We start from the raw sequence: 23,456 nt of genomic DNA on the forward strand, positions 1-23,456 counted from the left end.
CAGAAAAATAAAATATTAGTAAATTTTTTAAAAAGGACAAGATTTTGCAATAGGAAAATCACAATACAATTTGGTTGCATTGCATCTTACATGAATAATTGCTGGACAGAAGACTTATTTACATGATCCATTGAATACAATTTTTAAAATTAATATGTAGATACAGGCTGGAGATTAAGAGTAAATGCTGGCCAATGGCTTCAGAAAGACTCCAGGTTTTGCCTTGGGAGAATGGCAAAAGGAGAAAATATATTGCTAAAACCTCTCTTCCCACCTCTTTTATACTGCTGCCTCTTGTCAGAATGTAGGGTGCAAAGTTCTGAGACTGGTATTTGGCAAAAGCACAGCTTAAATTAGTTAAAAAAAAAAAAAAGAGGGAAAAGAAAATCTAATGAAACTGCTTTGGTCAATCACACAGAGCTATTGAACACCTCCTTAATGTTGTTAGTCTTCACTTCTCCATGAAATTTGTGAAAGCTGAAGGCAGTACTTCAAACTATCAATCTTCTATGCTTTTAGACTCTATATACAAATCTTATTTTTCTAGTCCATATTACCGGACAAGGAAAGTTAAAATACAGAGATTATAAACTCTACTGCTTGGTCATATGGGGAACTCTAGAACCTCAGAAATGCCCACACTTCTGTATTTCTTTCTATGTTTTTGATCCAAAATTCTGGCTATCAATGTGAAAGGAATTTTAAAGTTCTTCTATTAATAACAATCTAAAGATAGAAAAGATTCACGATTCTCAAAAAAGTAACCCACGCACACTCATATACACACACAGTATAGATGGCTGTGCTTTGTTCCACAAGAAACTCTTGTGATTCACAGCACCTGAGTATGAGTTTCCAGGTTTCCATGAACTTACTTCTTAAATGTTAAAAACATAATGCATTTAAGAAATTTCTTCCTTTTTTTTCTTTTTCTTTTTTTTTTTTTTAATGAAGCCAAATGTAGCAATCAATGGTCATCTATGTTCTGGTTGGCATATTTCACACAAGAGACCCTTGATAATAAACCATGGCTGAAATATCAAAATTCCTTCAAATACTTACCTCTGTTAATGGTAACTACAGCTGCACTCAAAATCTGCTGCCCTTGATATCACTTACATTCCCACAGGAATATAAATCTCCATGTTTCAAAAAAGGTATTCGTCTCAGGGCTCTGGAGAAACACACAGCTTGTTTGTTTGATGCTGCCTGATAGTATTATTGGGTTAACATGATGAAATAGACTCTTTTTTTTCCATGAAGCTTATCTAGTCTCACATTATTAATCTGAAAACAGGCCAAAAGAAAAAACAGGAAGAGAGATACAACAAATTCAGAGCTCAAATATGGTCATTTGGGCCACTGCAGATCTTCAATAGAAGCAATTTAGTCCAAGACATGGGAATACAGAAAAAGAAACACTATGAAGAGAGACTACTGAAGGCTGTTTCCTGTCTGTTAGAAATCAAAGAGGATCAGAGCAAAAATGAAATTGTCTTGTAGCTGAGGTAATAATGTACCTAATGATCTTGAAATGAAATGTTTAAAAAGCTGCATTTCTACCTTTCATTTTAAAAGATGTGCATTTTAATCCCATGAGTAATCCAACAATGATAATTGCAAAACTGTAACATATAATTAAATTCAAACCCAAGATCTATTCCACCCTTGAATCGAAATTATTCCTTTCATCATAGTAAATTGTTTTTAAAACCTAGTGTCTATATTTATTTCATTTAATTCATAAGCCCCTAGTTATTACTGTAATTTTACTCATACGCCGGTTATCTAATGTGTAATGCTATAGCTGTTTGAAGTGTATTTTCCAAAACCAGAACAGAACTAAGACCCAGAGACACATCACTACCTCTTGCAGAAATGTCACTCATGCTATGAATAAAGCATAAGCTTAGAAAAACATCATTACCCACCAAACAAATAGCATTTACTCAACCAAACCCATGTGTCTGGAGCTGCGCTCCCGAGCTAATTGGAGGCAGATTCTTGTGCCGTGCCACAGGACGCAACAGCTGAGAAACCTCTCGAGCTGGTCATGGAGAGCTCAGCACGCTGTGCAAGGGGAATTGCCAAACTCTGGGACAGGAGGCAGGGCCAGAAATCCCAGAAAGCAGGGTGTGGATATTCTCAGTTCAGTCAGAGAGAAAAAGAGAAGGTTTTCTAACCAGGCGAGAGCCTGGGAGACAGTTGGGAAAGAATGTAAATAATTCTCTAATCTATCTTGTTGTTCACATTGTTTATAGATGGGTTCTGCCACCGTGCGTCATTCACTGCACACCAGTGGTGTGAGATGTTTTTACTCTAAGACCAATGAAATCAGTCCACACGATGTTCTCTATAAATGGAGCGGTGCATTTGAAATAGATCGGAGTTCCTTCTCTTTGCCTTTGATTTGGAGTCATTTTCATTCCCGTCCTGCTCTACAGTGACAAGTGAGCAGATGCAAAGATAACCTTTGGTTGGAAGGTTCATCCAGAGGCCACCTTTGGCTCAGGGCCTCACTCAGGGCTGTTGTCCAGGCCTTGGCACTTCAGGGACGTGGTTTAGTGCTGGGCTCGACACTGCTGGGTGACCGGCTGGACTGGATGAGCTCAGAGGTCTTTTCCAACAGAAAGGATTCTGTGATTCCATGATTCCATCTGCTGCATTCAGCCAGGTCCATGTTAGCAGCATTCATTTTGCTCACAAAGTCTCCTCAGGCCCAGCTCTTGAGGCCTGAGGCTTCAGCTCCTTCAGCTCCTGGCGCTCAGCTGCTCGTGCTGAACGAGACACTCGGAGAGAAGAGCACAGTCCATCCAATTCCTTCTGGGACACGGAGAGGGGAGGCTGTGGAAACAGGAGCAGTGTTTGGTGTGGCCTCCTCTCTGCCCTGCACGCCTTTCAGCGCTTTGAACCAGCCAAGAGCTTTCTCCAAGAGTGCAATGGAGCAGCTGTTCCTGCTGCCGGGTCTGGCTCTCTCCAGTCTCTGACCTTGCCTGCTTTTGTCCCTCTTGCTGTGCCCTCTGCTCCCCGAGGGCTCGGTGGCTGCTGCCCAGGACTGTGGGACTGGCACAGATCCCGTGGTGGAGACCCTCCTTTCTGTGCCCTTGGAGCTGCCTGGGCACAGCAGCCTTTTCCATCTGGAAGCTCCCCATGGACAGGGAGTCCCCAGCCCCGCTCCTTGCACAAGCTCCAGGAGCCCAGGGCTGCCATCTCAAGTCCCTGCTGGCCCTGGGGGCTCCCAGGTGGGCACAAGTGGGGCAGCACAGCCAGCAGGGAGCCTGTGAGTCTCTTCCAGCCCTGTCTGCTCTGAGTTTGGGCCTTGGAGCCTCAGGTGGCCAAAGGCAGCTGCTGCTGGTCCCTGTGTGTGCCCGTGTTCAGCGGTGCTGCTCCATCAGTCTGTGCCCAGCAACGGGGAAAAGCCTCAGCCCTGCAGGGCCAGGAGCTGCCGGGCTCTGCCTGAGCAGCTCAGCCAGAGGGAAGGGAGCTGCTCCCCACGGGAACCAGGAGCAAAGGGCTGGAGCACCTCGCTCTGGGGCAGAGCCCAACTTCTGTGAGGGAGTAACAGAGTTATTCACGTGCACTGGTGTGTCAGCACTGCAGGTGCTCTGCCTGCAAACACATTCGGGATGTGCAAAAGAATTCTGCAACTCTTGGCTGGATCAGGATGTCAGCAGTGCTGAACTCCAGCTTAGTCCAAAGCAAACACTTGACACCTCTTCTCATATCTGCTAGATTTTTTACCGCAGGGTATCCAGAGAAAATTAAACAGAGGAGTAAATATTTTCATTGTTTATCAGAAATGTATCTTATTTTGCTGTAAATCTTATTTTTGCTGAAAAATCTGATTTTTGCTGAAAAATCTTACCTATTTTACATGATGTGTTATCTACTTAAAAAGAAATAGAAAAAAAATTTTAAAAATGAGAAAAATATGAAAGAGAAAACAAAAAGAAACAAATGTGTAATGAAATCTTCTGTAACTTTGGATTAAGAGGTAACTGATCTTTTTAAAAGGAGAACTCATTTACTTTGTGCCTGTTCTGATGGCCTGGATCCATCTTACTGACTGACCCCAGCATTCTTTTTTTAAAGACATTGGGTTTTGTTTCCAATATTAAGATTTATTTTTTTTAATTGGTGTTGAAGCAATAGGAGGATGAGAGATGGATTGTGCACGACTGTGTCTTGAGAACAAAAACATTGCAGTTTGAAACTTGGACCTAAAGTAATTAAAATGAAACTTAGAAATCCCAGTGCATTGTGTGACAGCAGCTTTTCCTATAGGATGTGCAGCATCACAAAGACTTCATCAGTGGGGTTGGGAGTGCTTGGAGCTTTGTCCTGTGCCACTCTGGGATGCCATGAACCAGGACTTCACCTGCCACCAGCCCAGGTCACTCTCTGCTACCGCAGCTCCTTGGACCTTGTGTCCCCAAAGCAGACACAAAGTGTTTCTGTTGCTCTCCCTTTGCAGAAACCCACAGAGAGCTGGGATTTTTCCAAGTCTCGTCTCTCCATTGGGCCATATTCCCAAAGAACCAGCAGCACATCCTGATGAATACGGCAAGTTACGTGGATGGTTGTCAGCTCCACTTCCTGCCTAGAAATCCTGAAACTGCTTCTAAATGCTGCTGCTTCAGCTCCTGGACACCTTCTCACACAGAGCTGGGAAAAAAAATCCCCTGGCCACCAGCTAAAAGGTGAGTTATGCCAAAGTTAGAGTACTGTGGGAAATCTCTGTCCCTCCCTGTCCTTTTAATGTATCTGTACATGGGGGTGTGCCTGGATGTGTCTTGTGCACAAAGGAAGGAGTGTGCAAGCAACGGGACTGACACTTTCAGTGTCCATGCTATTCCATACCCATGGGCACAGAGACATTATGGAAACCCTGGCACAGACAGGGCCTTCTGTCCATGGATACAGAGACATCCTAGAGCCCCTGGCACACACAGAGCCTTCTGTCCATGGGTACAGAGACATCCAAGAGCCCCTGGCACACACAGGCCTGGCACACACAGGCCTGGCAGCACAGGCTGCTTTCCCCACAGGCTGCAGGAGATGAGAACACAACATTTGCCAACACTGACTGAAAGCCACAGCTCCGGGTGCTCCCCGTGAACCCCAGCTCTGGGACCACTGTCTGCCCCATGCTTCAGGGGCTGCAGTGGGAGCCCGGCTGGGCTCTGCCCTGGGGCCATCCTGCAGGGACAGCTGCAAACAGGGAGCATTCCCTTGCCACAGAGAGCCAAGCCATGGCTGCAGGGCAGCTGCTCCAGCCCGGAGTGCACTGCTGAGTGCTGTGCTCTGGGGCTGGGGCTCCCCGCACAGGGGACTGGACTGGTGTGCCACAGGAGACAGAGAAGCTGCAGCTTCAGCATAACTGAGGTGGATGCGTGGGCTGGGAAGAGTGGGGAGGCTCAAGGGGATTCACAGAGCTCATCCTGCTGCAAGGACGAGGAAAAGGGAGTGGGAACTCAGCAGTGAGGACAGCTGAGGGCTGGAAAGCAGCTCTGAATGACACTAAAATCCCACTGGAGCTCTGAGACATTGCTGCTCCTCAGCCAGTGACAGGATGAGTCCCTAAGCCTGGGGCTCGGCCTTCCTCATGGTGAGGGGCACCAAGGAAGGCAACAGTGTGATGGAGACTGCCATGGGCTGGGAACTCACTGGGGGACAAGAGGGAGCAGTTGGGAAGTAAAAGGCAGGTGGGGGAGAGAACAGTTCAGAGAAGGGCTGAGCTACAGCTTGAGCAAGCTGCAAAATGTCATTTGGGGTCATCCCAGATTGATTTCATTTCAGAAGCTATTGAACAAGTTTAATTTTTGGGTGGTGTCATGTTTGCCCTTGGAGGTGTACACTCTGCAAACTTGAGCTGTGTTGCTGAAATGCTCAAGCAGGTCTGTGCTGCAGGTCACCCCATTTCTTCTTTGGCTGATTGCGGCCCGGTGCTGAGCTCCAGCAGAGCCCTGGCACAGCCCAGAGCAGCCTCAGCACCTGCAGAGCCAGGCTGCAAGGAGAGAAACCAGAAAGCACCCGTCACCTGAAGGCTCCTGGCCCCTTGTCCCAGCCGCCCGCAGTGCCCAGGCCATGCTGGCCGTGCCCAGAGCTGTGCCCAGAGCTGCCCATCCCTGCTGCCTGTGGAAGCAGAGCAGGAGGGCAGGACATGTGCCCAGCCTGCAGCCAGCCACGGCACATCCAGCCCTCAGCAGCTGCCCAGAGCAGGATGCTCCTGTGCTCGCTGCCATCTCCCCAAAGCTCTGATCCCACCATGCCAAGCAGACCGGACCCACCTCACGCCATCCCCCGCTGGAAGAAAAGCTGGTCCCAAATGATGTCCTCAGCCTTCTCCAAGGGCACGGCCCATCCACGCAACAGCTGCTCCCAAGCATTTCCCCATCCAAACTGGACCCCACCTGGAACACTTCCTCTAGAAAAACACACAACAAATTATTGAAAATAGATTACAGACAAAAAGGGGAACAAGAAAAAAGGTCAAAAATCTTATCTCTGTCAGGGGCTAAGGAAGGCCCAACCCCTGCATGCCAGGGAAAAACCCACCCACAGGTGAGGGAAGCCCAGGCTATCTCCCTTCCCCCTGCACTGCCCTCCAAAATAACGGTGATCCCAAAGCAAACAGGGGCAGTGGAGCAGCCCAAGCCCTTCCTTGCCTGCAAAGCAAAGCAGCCCCTGCACAGGTTCTGGAGTCCCACCTCTGCTCCCACCATGGGGGTGTCTTTGTGTCGGGCTGGCTGCCCCAGCCCCAGCCCGGGGCACGGTGGGTGCTGGGGCTGTTGGCAGGGCCAGGAGCCCACTCCCATTTCATCAGCACCCCAGCCCATCCCCCCAGCCCTGCCAAAAGCAGCCTGGCAGCCGACTGAAGGATCAGCTGCATCCTCCCCAGCAAAGGGGGAACCTTTGGTTCCCGGCCAGGCTGTGCAATGCCCAAATCTGGGAGCATCCCCCTGCGTGTGGACTCACCTGCAAATTCCCTGTGGAGCCTGGCTTTGGAGAAGGCGCCAGAATCAAAGTCCATCATCTTCAGCTGCCGGTGACCAGGTGGAGGAAGAGGTTGTCATTTTTGATGTCGTCCTCACTGTCCCCAGCAGCAGCAGCCCCACCTGGTACAGCTTCTCCAGGGCCGCCTCCTCCTTCCCTGAGGTGAGTCCAGGCTGTCAAGGTTCTGCCCAGGGCCCCAGCTGTCAGGGAACCAGGACAAGCAAAACCAGCTCAGATGGTGGCCACCAGTGCTGGGCAGAGCAGCTCAGCTCCAGCACAAGGGCTGCGTGTTCCCATCTGATGACCCCTGGGCAGTGACACAGGCAGGACCAAACCAGTCTGGTTGGCTTTGCCACTGATTGCCAGGACAAGTGTGGAGCTGTTACCTGCCAGGCCCCTGGATCCAACTGTGCACGTTGATCTCTCCCATCTTCTAGGGCAGAAGACCACCCTGCACCCATGGATCACGGAAAAGCTCTTCTAAGGATGGCCTGTCCAAGGGCTGCATGGACAAACACCTCTTAATGAGATCCTGGCACTCTGGGGAAACAAACCAGAAATCACCAGTCAGTTGGAGAAGTTGCCCCCCTGTTCCCATGCCCAGGCCATGCTGGGTGTGCCCAGAGCTGGGCCTAAACTTCCCCATGGATTCTGTGTTTGGAGGAGAGCAGGAGAGCAGGACATGTGCCACCTCCTCAGCAGCTGCCAGAGCAGGATGCTCATGAGCTGCTGCTGTCTCCCAGCACTGGTATTGCCCCCATGGCCAGAGATGAGGACCCACCTTGAGAGAGCCGTCGTGGGAACAAGATCCGCCCCCAGATGATCTCCTGGCCCCTCCTGAACGGGTGCTTCCCCATGACCAGGTGGTACAGCAGGAGGCCCAGGGACCAGATCGTCGCTGCCTCGCCGTGGTAGCGTTGGTGCTGGATCCACTCTGGTGGGCTGTAGGACAGGGTTCCTGTGGAACACAGACAGAGTTCATCAGGGGGACGCTGCTGCTCCCAGAGCCTGGCCCCAGCACCCCATGGCATGTGGGGGCTGCCCCAGTGGCACACAGGGTGACTGCTGCCCTCTCACCAGCACCTGGGACTTGTGGACAGACTTGGGGCTGGAAAAGAAGCCACTGGTGTTGGAAGGAGGGCAGCAGAAATCCTGGGAAGGCCCAACCATGACACACAAAAGCAAAACTCATCCAGTGGTGGAGAAAGCCCGCTCTACTCCCCGCCTGCACGGCCCCCCAAAAATGTTAACCAGTCAATGCAAACAATGGGAGCAGAGCAGTCCAAGCCCTTCTCGCCTGCACACCAAACCATCCAGGGCACAGGGTCAGACACCCCTCTCTGCTACCCCCACTGGGGTTTTTGTCAGGCTGGCTGCCCCAGCTCCAGCCTTAGCCCAGGCCACAGTGGGTGCTGAAGGCTGTCGGCAGGGCTGGAGCTGGCCCCCCTCACACCCCCACCCAAATCAGCTTGGCTCCAGCATTAATCCCATCCTGGCTGCAATAGGGGGAGCCCTGGGGCTGCACCCCAGCTGGGCCATGAGATGCCCAGAAGCATCCCCCGGCAGAGCTCACCTGCAAACTGGGTGTAGGCTGTTTCCTTGGAGGAAGGCGCCACAGCCAAAGTCAATCAGTTTCAGCTGCCCGGTGGCCAGGTCGAGCAGGATGTTCTCAGGCTTGATGTCCCTGTGCAGGACCCCGCAGCTGGTGCAGTGCCGCACGGCCTCCAGCACCTGGTGGAACAGCCCCCGCGCCTCCTCCTCGGGCAGGAACCTCCGCTCCGCCAGGAAACCCGACAGCTCCTGGCACCGCTCCAGACGCTCCAGCACCAGCACGACGCTGTCAGGGAGCTCAAGCCACTCCAGGAGCTGAATGACACCAGTGCAGCCAGAGGGACACCTTGTCCAGCAGCACGACCTCCAGGGGGTGCGCTGGTGCCGTCGGGCTGCGGGAGGAACGCGATGCCGTCAGTGGGGCTGAGGCCGTGCCAGGGCTGGGGAACCCCTCAGCCAGCCCGGGATGCTCTGCATGCCCCGCTCAGCCCATGCCCGCTCTCCCTGCAGGGCTCCCGGTGGCTCCCACCCTGCCGGGCCCCGGCTCCTCGCCACCCGGCACGGCCCGGCTTCTGCCGCTGGCCCCGCTCACTCACCAGCTCGCCCCAGTGCCGGACGCGGTTCCGTGGCACCCTTTTGATGGCCACCTGCAAGCAAGAGAGAGCAGTGGGTTGAGCGCGCCGCCCGCCCCGCCGGGCCCCATCCTCCTCCTCCTCCGCCCCCTCCACCTCCTCCTCCTCCTCCTGCTAATCCTCCTCCTCCTCCGCCCCCTCCTCCTGCGCCCGCCGCCGGCCCCGCCGCTCACCCGGGGCGCCGTCCGAGAGCCGCGTGGCCGCGAAGACGCTGCCGAAGCCGCCGCTGCCCAGCAGCGAACCCAGCCGGTACCGCTCCTGCAGGGCCTCCTCCTGCGCCTTCCCTGCGGGCGGGACGGGGCTGTCAGCGCTCGGGCCGGGGCCAGGAGCGGCCCCCGAGCGCCCCCCGAGCGCCCCGGGCCGGCCCTCCCCAGGCGTTCTGTCCCTGGAACGGGACAGCGGCGGAGCTCGGGCCGGGGAAGCCGCAGCGAGGGGCGGCGGGAGCGGCCACGCCGCGTGTGTCCTCCGCGGGGCCCGGGAGGAGCCGGGGCCGGGGCCGGGACTGGAGCCCATGTCGGGGCCGGGGCCGGGGCCGGGCTCGGGCCAGGCGGAGCCAGAGGGCGGCGGTGCCGCCCGAGCCCCAGGCACTGATGCCCGCCCAGCAGCGCCATCGCCAGCACGACCAGAGCCGGGCGGAGGCGAGACCCCGGCGGGACGGCCGGGGACGGGGACGGGAACGGGAACCGGGGCGGGGACGGGGCCGATGACGGGCTGGGGACATGGCCCAGGCCAGCAGGGGAGAGGGAGACTGGGAGAGGTGGGGACACCGTGAAAGGGAGAGCAGGAGAGGGTGCGGGACAGCGGGAGAGGGAGAGGAGATGCGAGTAGGACTCGATAGAGTATCTGGTTTCTCTGCTGCCGCTGCTGCCGCTGCTGCTGCTACCGCCGCTGCTGCTGCTGCTGCCGCTACTGCTGCTGCAACTGAAGCTCCGGGGCCGTTTGTCCCCGTGTCCGTTTTTCCGTTGCCCGCTCGCCCCCGCGCCCAGCCCCCCGCTCCCCAGGGGCAGCCCCTGAGCCTGTCCAAACACGGGAACTTTGCCCTGGTCAGCCCAGACCCAGAGTCTGGACTCCTGCACAGGGGAACAGGAATCCCCTTGAGCGCTGCTGTGCATTGTCCCCGCTGAGGATCAAACCCTATGGGAGCACATTCCCTGAATGCTGAATTTGTACCTGACCCAAGGGCTGCACTTAGTCTCCATCACTGCTTTCTAAGTAAACCAGGGGAAGGCAAAAACTGTGTGTAGCTCATGGTATTTTACAGTGTCTAAAACTTGCCATGTCAAGGATCTTAGAGCTGAGATCTATTTGGATTAAGGGGATGGAGAAGCAGTGCAACATGGAAAAGGGGAGCATAAAAATAAACAGAGAAAAACATCTTGGATTGTTTCTTTCCATTTTCATTTCATTTCCTAAAAGCTGTTTCAGTTTTCCCAGAATCTTCTCCACACTCCTGTTTGCTCTTTCCAAGAACCTTTCCTGGAGAACGAGGTGCAGCTTCTGTCACAAGATGTGCCACCAGCTGCAGCTTCTCTAGGCTTTCCACACCTTGTGTGCAGCTCAACTCTTGCAGCACAGCAGGACAAATGTTTGAAGAACTTGACAGCTTGTTCTTTCTTTTCCTTGTGGGCTGGGCAGTTGTGCCATTGGTAAGGTTTCCATTGTTACTGTTCTGCCCTAAGAAACCATGACGGGCTACCAGGAATTGCCAGGGAATGCAAGCCTGACTGAATGCAGAGAAAGAATCTGCAGAGCCTGCATCCAGAAATGGAGAGCTGTGTGATAATCATTGCAACATCGCCATGGGCATCTTGAAAGTGATCTAGAAGATGAAAATGCTCTGACAGAGGGAGTTTGTTTCTGAGTTCAGTGTAGAGGATTCCACATCTAGTGCATTGGTTCATAAATCAAGAGTTCAATCAGTTCATGGAAAGCACCAGAACAAGCTGGACCTCTCAGCCTTAAACACTTCAGTTGTTCAGGGACCCAAAAATGTTCCATAGAAAGAGCATTAGAAGGAGAGGAAAGAGACAGAGAGACAGAAAGACAGAAGCTCCACAGAAAGACACACGTGTGGCTCCCAGCTCCTGGGGTTCCAGTGTGGGTGAGACACAAGCCCCAGGAGAAGGCAGAGTCCATAGCAGGGGCTGACCTTGTGCTCCTTGGTTTTAAGCCCCTGGGCCTTTGTGGGCCTCCCCCCAGCTGGGACTTGTGATTGCTCGGGCGTTCAGAGCCGGGTTAGCGCTGTCCCAGCTGTGGGACTGATTGACAGCTCAACCCAAGGTGTCTCGGGACACTGATCTCATCCAGCCTCTGACAGTGACCATGGTGACACTGGGGAACCTCATGGAACCGTGGGTCAGTGTGACAATGCAGGTCCAAGGACACCATGGTGATATCCAGGTTTGCTCAGCACCAGAGACACCTTTGCCTTGTTTGTCCCCAGCTGTCATCACTGCCTCCAGTGTTCTGCTCTAACTGGAACCCGGGGACACTTTCACATGAGTTGTGTCCCTCAGTGGGACCCCTTAAAAGTTAAAGAAAGTCTGGGTTTTGAGTCTGACTTTGAGTTCTTGAGAAGTTCTTTGAGCACACTCTGAGGTCTGGGTCCGATGCAAAGAGCACCAAAGCCCCAGAGGGTCATTAACGTCCTGGTGCTGTGTCTGTGCTGCTGAGCTGGGCCAGGCTCCTGGCCCAGAGGCAGCTCCTGGCAAGGGCAGCGCTGCAGAGAGACAGCTGTGGCCAGGAGCAGCTCCTGTGCACAGCCCAGCAGGGCTGGGGCACTGCCAGGGCATCGCAGGGACACGAGCAGGGCGCAGACAGAGCTCACAGGGGCTCAGCACTGGCAGGGGCTGTGGGGTGTCCCAGAGGGGGCTGTGTCACAGCAGCACCTCTGTGGCTGTGTCACGGAGGCACAGAGCAGCTGTGATGTCAGAGAGGGGCTGTGTGACAGCACAGCGTGGGTTGTGTGAGGTCATCAAGCAGCTATGGCATGATAGAGGGGACAGTGTGACATCACAGAGCAGGCTGTGACATCATGGCATGGCTGTATGACATCATAGAGCGGGCAGTGAGGTCAAAGTGTGTGCTGTGACATCACTGAGTGGCAGTATGACATCACAGGGAGGGTTTTGTGACATCACTGAGGGGCTTGTGACATCACACAGCAGGGTGTGACATCATAGTGTGAGGCCATAGGGCAGACTCTGCCGTCATGTAGAGAGTGGCTCTGGGACATCAGAGTGTGGGTTGTGACATCACCGAGTTGGCTGTGTGACATCATAGAGAAGGCTATGACATCATGGAACAGACTGTGATGTCACAGGATGACTTTGTGACGTCATAGTACAGGGTGAATTTCTGACATCACAGAATCTTCTGTAACAGCACAGCTTTGTGACATCACAGAGTGACATCGCAGAGTTGGACCTATGACATCACAAGGGAGCTATGTGGCATCCAAGAGGGGGTTGTGACACCCCAGGGGCTGTGTGACATCACAGGGGCTGTGTGAGGTCACTGGGGAGGTGACTCTGCCCCAGCCCCCCCTCCCATTTCCCCCAGAGAAGTCCAACGCTGCTCGTGCACAGCGGGGTCCCCTGTCCCCCCGGGTGCCCCCGCCCCCGGCGCCGCAGCCTCCCCCAGAGGATGTTCCACGAGATCGAGCCCAGAGCCTGACACAGGGCCATGGGGGGCGGGACAGGGGACAGGGACCCCCCGGCAGCGTCCCCGTGTCCCCCAGGGCCAGAGCCTGGCCCAGGGCTCCTTCACCCTGTTACCAACGAGGGCTTGAGAGCGCTGAAAAAATCCCCGGCAAGGGAGCAGCAAAAACCAGATTTAATTTTGAGCAACAGCACCACAAAGTTCCTTGGCAAGAGTCACTCTGCTCCTGACTGGACACTTCAGGCACAAAAAAGGAAACAAAGCAACAACAAAACCAAATAAATTCCAGGCAATTAAATCAGGAATAAACCGAGAACTGGGGCTTTCATTCCTATGGAAAAGAACTGTCCTTCTTCCTGCAGGTGCCCGTGGCCACAGCTGGGATTTCACCTCCCACACTGCCTGTTGTGACAGACTGGAGGAGATTGTGGGCTGGAAACATTTTGTGTGTGGGGGAGGAAGGGGCAGGTCCAGCCTTGCCCTGCCCTGGAACCCCATGCCACACAGCCCCTGTGATGTCATACAACCGCCTCTGATGTCACACAGCCCCTCTGATGTCACGCAGCCCCTGTGATGTCACACAGCTTCCCTGTAATGTCACACAGCCCACTCGGAGATGTAACAGGCCACCTGTGATTTCATACAGGTGCCCTGTGATGTCACAGCCTGCTCTTTGAGGTCCCAGTGTGCTCTGTGATGTCACAACATCTGCCCTGTGATGTCACAGCCCAGGCTGTGATGTCACAGACACCCTGTGATGTCACAGCCAGCTCTATGATGTCACAGCTACCTTTGTGATGTTATGCAGCCTCGCTGTGATGTCACAGCCTGCCCTGTGATTTCACAGTCAGCTCTGTGATGTCACAACCCACTCTCTATTGTCTCAGCCTTCTCTGTGGCATCACACCGCTGCTCTGTGATGTCACAGAGCCCTTTTCTATGATGGCAGAGTCTTCTCGGTGGCCTCACAGCCCATTCTGTGATGTCACACAGCCAGCCTGTAATGTCACAGCCAACTTTGTGACATCACAACCTCCTCTGTGATGTCACAGCCTGCTCTGTGATGGCAGAACTCACTTAACATGTCACACAGCACCTCTGTGGTCACACAGACCCACTGTGTGATGTCACAACACCTTCAGTGATGGAACACAGCCACTCTATAATGTCACAGCACACTCTTTGTCCTCACAGCTTGCTCTGCTCTGTGATGTCATACAGGCATGCTCTGATGTCACAGCCTGCTCTGTGATGTCGCATAATAAACCAGAGATGTCACAGCCAACTATATGATGCCACAACCTGGTCTGTGATGTCACACAATGACAGAATCACAGAATTGCTGGGTTGGAAGAGACCTTTAAGGTCATCAAGTCCAACCCATGCCCTAACACCACCTCAGCTAAACCATGGCACCGAGTGCCACATCCAGTCTTGTTTTAAACACATCCCATGATGGTGACTCCACCACCTCCCTGGACAGACAAGTCCAGTAATTTATCACCCTTTCCATAAAAAAAACTTTTTTCCTAATCTCTGACCTAAATTTCCCTTGGTGCAGCTTAAGACTGTGTCCTCTTGTTCAGTCAGTTGCTGTGAGGAGAGAGACCGACCCCCACCTGACTGCAACCACCTTTCAGAGAGTGTAGAGAGCGATAAGGTCACCTCTGAGTCTTCTCCAAGCTAAACAACCCCAGCTCCCTCAAACACGACCTAGCCCTCCTAAACCCCTGCTGGCTGGGTCTTACACCCTGGCCATCTGTCACGATCTGCTTGTGCGGGGTGTTGTGATGGTTCTTTTCACCAATCCCAAAAGTGCAAAACGGCAAACAACAAGAGACTATCAGTTAATCACAACAAATGCGCCTTTATTAAGGGCCAAAACAGTAAATGCGATAGTGGGGATCAGAAAGGAGAGAAAAGGATAGAGAGAGAGGGAGAGAAAAGAGAGGGATGGGAATAGCTACCAACACAGGCGAGATCCTCACAGTTATAGTCCACAGAGGAAAGAGGGGGGAACATGCAGGACAATGAGAGTCTATTGTGATTGCTGTGGGGGAACAGGTGAGTCCACTGAAACCACCAAGGCAGGACGAACACAATGAAGAATAAGTCCGTTGGAATTACTGAAGAAGAACAGGTCGTGTCATTAGTGGTTTCCCCTCTCCCTGTGGGAGGGGTCTCAGTCTCAGTCTTTGGGAGGAGGGTTTTCCATCTCCGTCCGTCTGTCACAGTGGTAACGGGGCAGATGAGAGGTCTTCAGTGAGAGATCATTAGGGTCACCCTAAAAGTTCATTCAGATTCAGGAGGAGAGTGGGCAAATATGCAGTAGGCCGTTCCTTGGTGGGTTCATGCCAAGTCCTTGCCAATTCCTTGCCAACTCCTTGCCAGGCCTTGTTCGGAACAGCTAACGTAACGGTACAGCAACTGCACCTGCACTGCCGCTCTCTCCAAGCCGGTACTGTAATGGGGAAAGGGGTTTCTGCTTGTGGCAATCGGTAGGCAAATGTGGGGGCTTCAGATGGCCTCTTACACCTTCCCCGAGCTGTCTGCAGAGGAATCCACATCAGCCAAGGCCGGGCTGGTCAGTGGCCGGACAGTTCCATTGACTGGACGCGGCTCTGGACGCTTCCCTTGGAGCGACTCCCGGGAGGGAACGCTGGGGCTGTCACCACTGGGGTGCCACAGACAAGGGAACGCTGGGGCTGTCACCGCTGGGGGTGTCACAGGCAGGGGAACGCTGGGGCTGTCACCGCTGGGGTGTCACAGACAGGGGATCGCTGGGGCTGTCACCGCTGGGGGTGTCACAGGCAGGGGAACGCTGGGGCTGTCACCGCTGGGGTGTCACAGACAGGGGAGCGCTGGGGCTGTCACCGCTGGGGTGTCACAGGCAGGGGAACGCTGGGGCTGCCCCCCTCCTGCCCTGTCCCCAGCAGCTCTGCCAGCGCCTCGAGGGGACACAAAGGCTGATCCAAAGGGTAAGAATTGCAAAAGGGGTTGAGCTGGGAGGGAACCATTGGGATCATCAAGTCCAGCCCCCAGCCCTGCACAGACACCCCAACAATCGCAGCCCGTGAAGCCCCGGGAGCAGGGTCCAAAGGCTCCTGGAGCTCCAACAGCCTCTGGGCTATGCCCATTCCTTGGGGAGCCTGGGCAGTGCCTGAGCCCCCTCTGGGGCAAGAAGCTTTTGCTGATCTCCAGCCCAGCCCTGCCCTGGCCCAGCTCCAGCCGTTCCCTTGGGTCTTGTCCCTGCTCACCTGGGCAGAGATCAGAGCTTGCCCACAGAAGCTGTGGCTGCCCCTGGATCCCTGGCAGTGTCCAAGGCCAGGTTGGACAGGGCTTGGAGCAGCCTGGGATAGTGGAAGGGGGCATGGAACGAGATGAACTTGAAGGTCTTTTCCAAGCCAAGCCCTTCTGTGATTCTGTGATTTTGGGGGAGATGCTGAAGCTCTGTCTCGGCTTTATCTCACCCAGAGTCTGGACCCAGCAGCAGCCATGGGTGGGATCATCTCCTCCTCCCTCTCCCTGTGGCTGGAACTCACCCAATGGCAGCAACTGAATAATGTCCCTCACGGGGCAGTGAGTGCCAGAAAGGAGCATTGCTCCTCGGGGAAACACAATGTCCTTGGACTTCAGCAGAGCGTTGAAATGGGCCCCCTCGAGCACCTCAGCCCCACTGAAATCTCCTCTTAGTGGACTCAGCCCCAGAGATCTCCCAGTGCAGCTGCAGAGGAGTCGCTGTCAGGAGGAGGGACATTTATCAAAAGCTGATGTAGATCAAAACAAGCTCTGGCACCATTCCACATTTTTGTTTGCCACTGGGAAATAAATACAGATGTCCCCATGCCACAATCTCAGTCCCCCCAGGGTTCCTGTGTTTGGTTTTATCCCCTGGTATGGAGACCCGGGAGCTCTCCCAGCTGAACAGGGTGTCAGGAATCCCTTCCTGAGCTTGACACCCTTGGAGAGGGTGGACAAGGAGGTTCCTTGCTGAGGGAGACTGTGCGGGTTTTGGAAACAGGCCAGACCTAGAGAAGGCTCCTTCTACAGCTCCTCAGCACCTGGTAATCCCGTGTCTTTATTTGTGTGACTGTCTTGTCAGGGCAGGGAGAGGAAGAGAGGAGCCTCCTTGGGGCAGGGAGAGGAGGCAGAGACACCAAAAGTAGGAGTCCCAAAGGGATCTGGGCAGCTCATGATCCAATGGCTGCAGTAGGTGTGCCATTCCTAAATCCAGTTTGGGAGAGTCACGGCCGTGTTACTGTGTAAGCTCTGAGGTATCTGCTGGTGGGAGATGCTCAGGTTCATCCTGTTTGCATCCCCAGTTCCTGCTGAGCCGGTTTTAAACAGCGCTAGGGGATGCTCCTGGCACTGACCCTGGCATGGCTCAGGGTGCTCCCAGGTGCCTCAGGCTGCTGTGACACCGCTGCACACGGGAGGCAAGAGTGGCAGGGGCTGTGCTGAAAGTCAGCTCCATGTGCTGCTGCTGCTGCTGGGTGTCATTTGTCCAGCCCTTCCCAAGAGTCAGGGATCACATCCAGGCCCTGCTGCTGCTCCCTCGGGATCAGCCCCACTTTGGGTGTTGCGGTCAGGGCCAGCAGAAGCGGTGGCTGGAGCAGCGGGTGCTGACAGTGCCCCAAGCCCCGGGGCCGGAGGAGTCCCTGGGCTGGGGCTGGGAGGGAGCTGCTCCAGCCCGGAGTGCACTGCTGAGTGTTGTGCTCTGGGGCTGGGGCTCCCCGCACAGGGGACTGGACTGGTGTGCCACAGGAGACAGAGAAGCTGCAGCTTCAGCCTAACTGAGGTGTGTGCGTGGGCTGGGCAGAGTGGGGGGGCTCAAGGGGATTCACAGAGCTCATCCTGCTGCAAGGACGAGGAAAAGGGAGTGGGAACTCAGCAGTGAGGACAGCTGAGGGCTGGAAAGCAGCTCTGAATGACACTAAAATCCCACTGGACCTCTGAGACATTGCTGCCCCTCAGCCAGTGACAGGATGAGTCCCCAAGCCTGGGGCTCGGCCTTCCTCATGGTGAGGGGCACCAAGGAAGGCAACAGTGTGATGGAGACTGCCATGGGCTGGGAACTCACTGGGGGACAAGAAGGAGCATTTGGGAAGTAAAAGGCAGGTGGGGGAGAGAACATTTCAGAGAAGGGCTGAGCTACAGCTTGAGCAAGTTGCAAAATATCATTTGGGGTCATCCCAGATTGATTTCATTTCAGAAGCTATTGAAAAAGTTTAATTTTTGGGTGGTGTCATGTTTGCCCTTGGAGGTGTACACTCTGCAAACTTGAGCTGTGATGCTGAAATGCTCAAGCAGGTCTGTGCTGCAGGTCACCACATTTCTTCTTTGGCTGATTGCAGCCCGGTGCTGAGCTCCAGCAGAGCGTTGGCACAGCCCAGAGCAGTCCCCTGTCCCCCCGGGTCCCCCCGCCCCCGGCCCCACAGCCTCCCCCAGAGGATGTTCTACGAGATCGAGCCCAGAGCCTGACACAGGGCCATGGGGGGCGGGACAGGGGACAGGGACCCCCCGGCAGCGTCCCCGTGTCCCCTAGGGCCAGAGCCTGGCCCAGGGCTCCTTCACCCTGTTACCAACGAGGGCTTGAGAGCGATGAAAAAATCCCCGGCAAGGGAGCAGCAAAAACCAGATTTAATATTGAGCAACAGCACCACAAAGTTCCTTGGCAAGAGTCACTCTGCTCCTGACTGGACACTTCAGGCACAAAAAAAGAAACAAAGCAACAACAAAACCAAATAAATTCCAGGCAATTAAATCAGGAATAAACCGAGAACTGGGGCTTTCATTCCTATGGAAAAGAACTGTCCTTCTTCCTGCAGGTGCCCATGGCCACAGCTGGGATTTCACCTCCAACACTGCCAGTTGTGACAGACTGGAGGAGATTGTGGGCTGGAAACTTTTTGTGTGTGGGGGAGGAAGGAGCAGGTCCAGCCTTGCCCTGCCCTGGAACCCCAGCCCTGCCCTGCCCTGGAACCCCAATCCCCCCAGGGCCTCTATCCTAGCCCAGCAGTGTCTGCCAGTCCCTGGCACAGCACAGGCAATGCTCCACAGCCACCTCTGGAGCCCCCAGCCCAGCTCCTGAGTGACCAAATGACCCCAAGTCCCACCTGGGGGAAGGGCCCAGGAAGACCAAGGTGTATTTAAGGCTGAGCACAAGGCGAGCACACATCTTGACCCTACCTCCTCTTGGAATTTCGATCTGAACAGTGCTGGAACCCAGCAGTTGGTAGCTCTGTGTGTGGTTCTCTAAATCTTTTTCATCATTCTCTTTTTCTGTCTCTTCTTCTTTTATTTCTGACCTTTTGAAAATTTTGAGCAACTTAAAACTCAGATGGCTTAGAGTTTGTGAAGTTGAATGGACCAATATACAGCTTTGAGAAGTGTTTTGTGTTCATTGAATGTCTTATTAAACCTTTTGCCAAAGTTTCAGCTCCTTAGCTCCAACTCCCACCTGCTTTCCTTGGAGAAGGAGCTGCCCCAGACCCAGAGGGATGTTCATTTCTTCTCAGCCAGCAAAGCCAAGGGAAGACACAGCTCCATCAAATGCAAAAGTCATTTCTCTGCTGGATATTAAATCCACTTTGCACAGCAGACAGTCTCAGAGCAATGGAAAACACCTTCTGTGCCCAGCACAGGTCCCAAGGTCCCCCACAAACCCTCCCTGCCCCAATTCTGCCCAGATTTGCTCTTTGCACACACGAGTCACACACTGAAGGCACGAGCTCCTTCCATGCCCAGAGGGAGGAAAAGTGGGAAAGTGGATGAAGAGCTCTCCTGTGCAGAGCCAAGGTCCAAGTGCCCCTGCAGGGAACCACAACTCATCAGGTTTGTGTCCTTTGGGCTCAGGGATGGTGACACTCAGAAGCACAGAAAGGTTTCTTGCCAACAAACACAAGTTGAACATTTGAACAGTTAATTAACCATCCCAGCTCTTCCCTCAGCTCTCTGTGATGTCCCAGCAGCATCTGACATGTCCCCCATCCCCAAGGGATTGCCATACAGGAACAGTTTAAGACAGAGACATAAGAAAAGGCAATACTGTGACAGATATTAATATAAGTAAGGTGTTGATTAATGTGATATTTATTTGGACTTCTTAAAGATTGGGCAACTCCCTGAAGCTCAAAGCATGTAACCAGTCAGTTGAGAGGCCCTTGCGTGACCAGAGAGCATCTGGAGGAGGAAATCTGGGAGTAACAGGAAGGACATAGATCCAGCTGGTCTAGTGAAGAGATGTCCTTAGACATGGCCATTTCAACAGAAGAGGTGGAAATACCTGAAGGAAGAGAGAGATGATGTAATAAACAATATTGGTGACTCAAGTAAAGGGGAAGAGCAGTATTTCTTCTCCTTCTCCCATCAGTACACTTCCAGGAAATTCCTGTTCCTGGAGGGAAGACTTTGGTATTTCTTAAAAGTACTCAAGTGACCCAGATAATAAAAATGTCCTTGTATATTATGAAATGTACAAGAATTTAAACCTGTGCCCCTTTCCAGGCAGATATCAGCTGTGTGCCCATGGACAGGCAGTGCCACTTGTTCCCTGAGGTGCCGAACTGGGATTGGATCTCTCAGAGAGGAGCTGAGGGAGAGCAGAGCACCTTGCAAGCTGCAGGTCCCTGCCAGCCCCGCAGGGCTCCTGTGCCATCAGCATCTGCTCTGCTCCAGTCTGAAACAGGGCCCAGCATGGTGCTGGGATCATCAGAGAGCTGAGGTGTGTGCTGGAATTCAATGCCCTCCCCATGGCGCAGCAGCCCTGCATTTCCCTGCTCCAGCCTTGGTCTCCAGCACAGCCATGGAGGCTCTTTGGGCTCCTGAGTGTTCCTGCAGCCACCAAGGGCAGCTGAGCTCTGCCTTTGGCACAGTCAGCCCTGGCCAGCGCAGGCCATGCTCAGCAATTCCTTGTCTGTGCCCGGCCTTGCTGCCAGCCTCGGCAGCGGCTGCGTGGCCCCTTTGTGACCCTGTGCTGGCCCGGCCATGGTGCCACAGCCCCTGTGCAGGCCCAGCCCAGGACAGGAGCATTGCGGCTGGGAACGGCCCCTGTGCCGTGGTGCCCACAGCAGCCTTGGGGCTCTGTGCCCCATGGCCTCCCTGCTGGGCAGCCTCTGCCAGCTCCTGCAGAGCCCGTGTGGGGCTGCACAGACAGCCCTGCCCCGGGCTCTGCCGGCCTCTGGGCCAGCAGAGAGGCCGGCCAGGGCTGGCCATGGCCGGGAACAGGCCCTGAGCCCCGCAGGAGGATGGAGCTGGGCCACAGCCAAACTCAGCCCAGGGCAAAGCTGGGCTCAGCAGCCAGGGCTGCCAAGGGCTGGGGACAGAGGCGGGCGGAGACAAATGTCCTGGGCCCCCTCCCTGCTGTGTCCATGTCCCCAAGGGCACAGAGCAGCCTCCTCTCTCAGACACTTGCCTGTTTTCCATGCCTTGCACAGGCGCTGGCCCTGCCCCACAAGGCCTGGGCTGAGTCCTGCCCTGCACGCTCAGCCAGGCTGGGATGGACACTGATGGTTCCTGTGCCAGGCTCTCTGAGCCCAGCCCAGCTCCCTGCAAGCTCTGCCAGCTGCCCTGAGCTCTGTGCAGCACCAAGGGCCTCTCCCCAGCACAGCCCAGCCAGCTCTGGCCCCACAGCTCTGCTCAGCCCAGGCTGCTCTGGCCACTGGCCCCACGGCCTCAGCCCCTGGCCAGGGCACAGCAGCAGCTGCAGCTCAGCCAGGACTCAGCCCCAGCCATGGGGGAAGGGGCTTGGCCAAGGCCAAAGGAGGCTCCCTGGGTGCCCTGCTCCCCTCGGGCTGAGGTGCTGAGAGCTCTGCAGCCCCTGCTGCCATCCCATCTGCCCAGGCCAGCACAAGAGCCCCGGCCTTGGGGCCCTCCAGAGCTGCTCCTGCTCCAGGCCCAGGGCCCATCCCAAAGCCGGGGCAGCCACAAAGCTGTCTTAGGGTGAAGAGCCTGGCTCTGTGTTCTCCATCCCCTCCTTGCTGGCGCTGCCAGGCTGGGATGAGGAGCCCCTCAGCCTTCCCTGCTCTGGGCTGGACAAGCCCAGCTCCCTCAGCCTCTGCTCACAGCCCAAGGGCTCCAGCCCTACCTTGGAGGCCCTTCCCTAACCCTGCTCCAGCTGCCAGACATCTTTCCTGCCCTGGGGAACCCAGCCCAGGCCACAGGGACCTGGATAATCCACGTCCTTGATGTCCTGGTCACACAGCCCTGGCCCCTTTTCCCCATGTCAGGCTCTGGGGGGGATCCTGTGGAATGTCCTTTGGTGGGGGCTGTGGCTCCAGGTGGACCGGGGGGATACCAGGGGATAAGGGACCCCGCTGGGCATGAACAGCATTGGACTTGTTGGGAGAAACTGTGAGGGGGAGCTGGGGCGGAGTGACCACCCCAGTGATGTCACAGAGCCCTCCTGGGATGTCACACAGCCCCTCTGTGATGTCACAGCCTGCTCTGGGATATCAGACCTCTGCCCTATGATGTCACAGCAGGCTCTGGGATGTCACAGAGGCAGTCTATGATGCTGTAGCTGCTCGATGACCTCACATAACTCTGTGACCTCATGTTACCAGATGATAAATTATCTACACCAGGTGAGTTAACACCGGAGCTTGTTCTCCAAAACCCCAGGCCTATGGAAACCACACAATGCTCATTGTGTCAGAAGGGGAACTGGAAGTTCACCAGCCTCAGTGTCCTGCCAGCTCAGCCAGGCCCACTGGAACACTGGGGTCCACGACCACCAGGGACCACCAGAGAGACCCCCAGAACAGAAGAGAGCATGCAAAAGGGGAGGGGAAATACGTTAATGATTCTGGGGGAATGATTATCAGATGTGTGTTTAGTCCAGGACAATCAATGAATATGTGTGCAAAATACAGAATATGAACAGAAACTTTCCTGTACTCAGCACGCTCGGCTTTGGGAGGAGCTATCCCCCGTGCATCCGGCTGAATAAAGAATGCTGCTTCTTAATGCTGCATTGGGGTTAAGGAGTTTTCTGTTTTACTGAATTTTTGGAAACACTCCACTCCCAAGGAAAGCTCTGTCTCCTGCTGCTCACAAACAGAGAAGCGCTGGTGGCAGATGTGGGGGTCGGAGGCTGCCTGGGGCACAGTGACCATGAAATAATCAAGATTTCAATGTTTTGTGAAAGAAGGAGGGGTAGCAACAAAACTTCCACATTGAAATTAGGAAGGGCAGACTTTGGCCTATTTAGGATGCAGATTTGGGGAGTACCGAATAAGGTACTGATTTTTTTAAGGGAAACAGCCCTTTAAAACAAAGGCGTCCTGGGAGGATGGACACATTTCAAGGAAGTAATCTTACAGGGGAAGGAGCAGCCTGTGCCAGTGTAGCAAAAGATGAGCTGGTGAGGAAAATGACTGCCCTGACTGCCCATGGAGCTTCTGTGGGAACTCAAAGGAAAAATAGAGGGTGCATTAACTTTGGACAGAATGTCAGGCAACTTTGGAAGTGTTAAAGGATGTTATTAGGTCATGGAGAAAGAAAAGTTGAGAGGTGAAACTCAACTACTGCTTAAGTTGGCCACTTCTGTGAAAAATAATTGAAAAGGTTTCTGTAAATAAATTAATAGCAAAATCTGGGATAAGGAGAACATCTTTA

Source organism: Anomalospiza imberbis, unplaced genomic scaffold (genome assembly GCF_031753505.1).
Source record: "Anomalospiza imberbis isolate Cuckoo-Finch-1a 21T00152 unplaced genomic scaffold, ASM3175350v1 scaffold_153, whole genome shotgun sequence".
Taxonomy (NCBI): Eukaryota; Metazoa; Chordata; class Aves; order Passeriformes; family Viduidae; genus Anomalospiza; species Anomalospiza imberbis.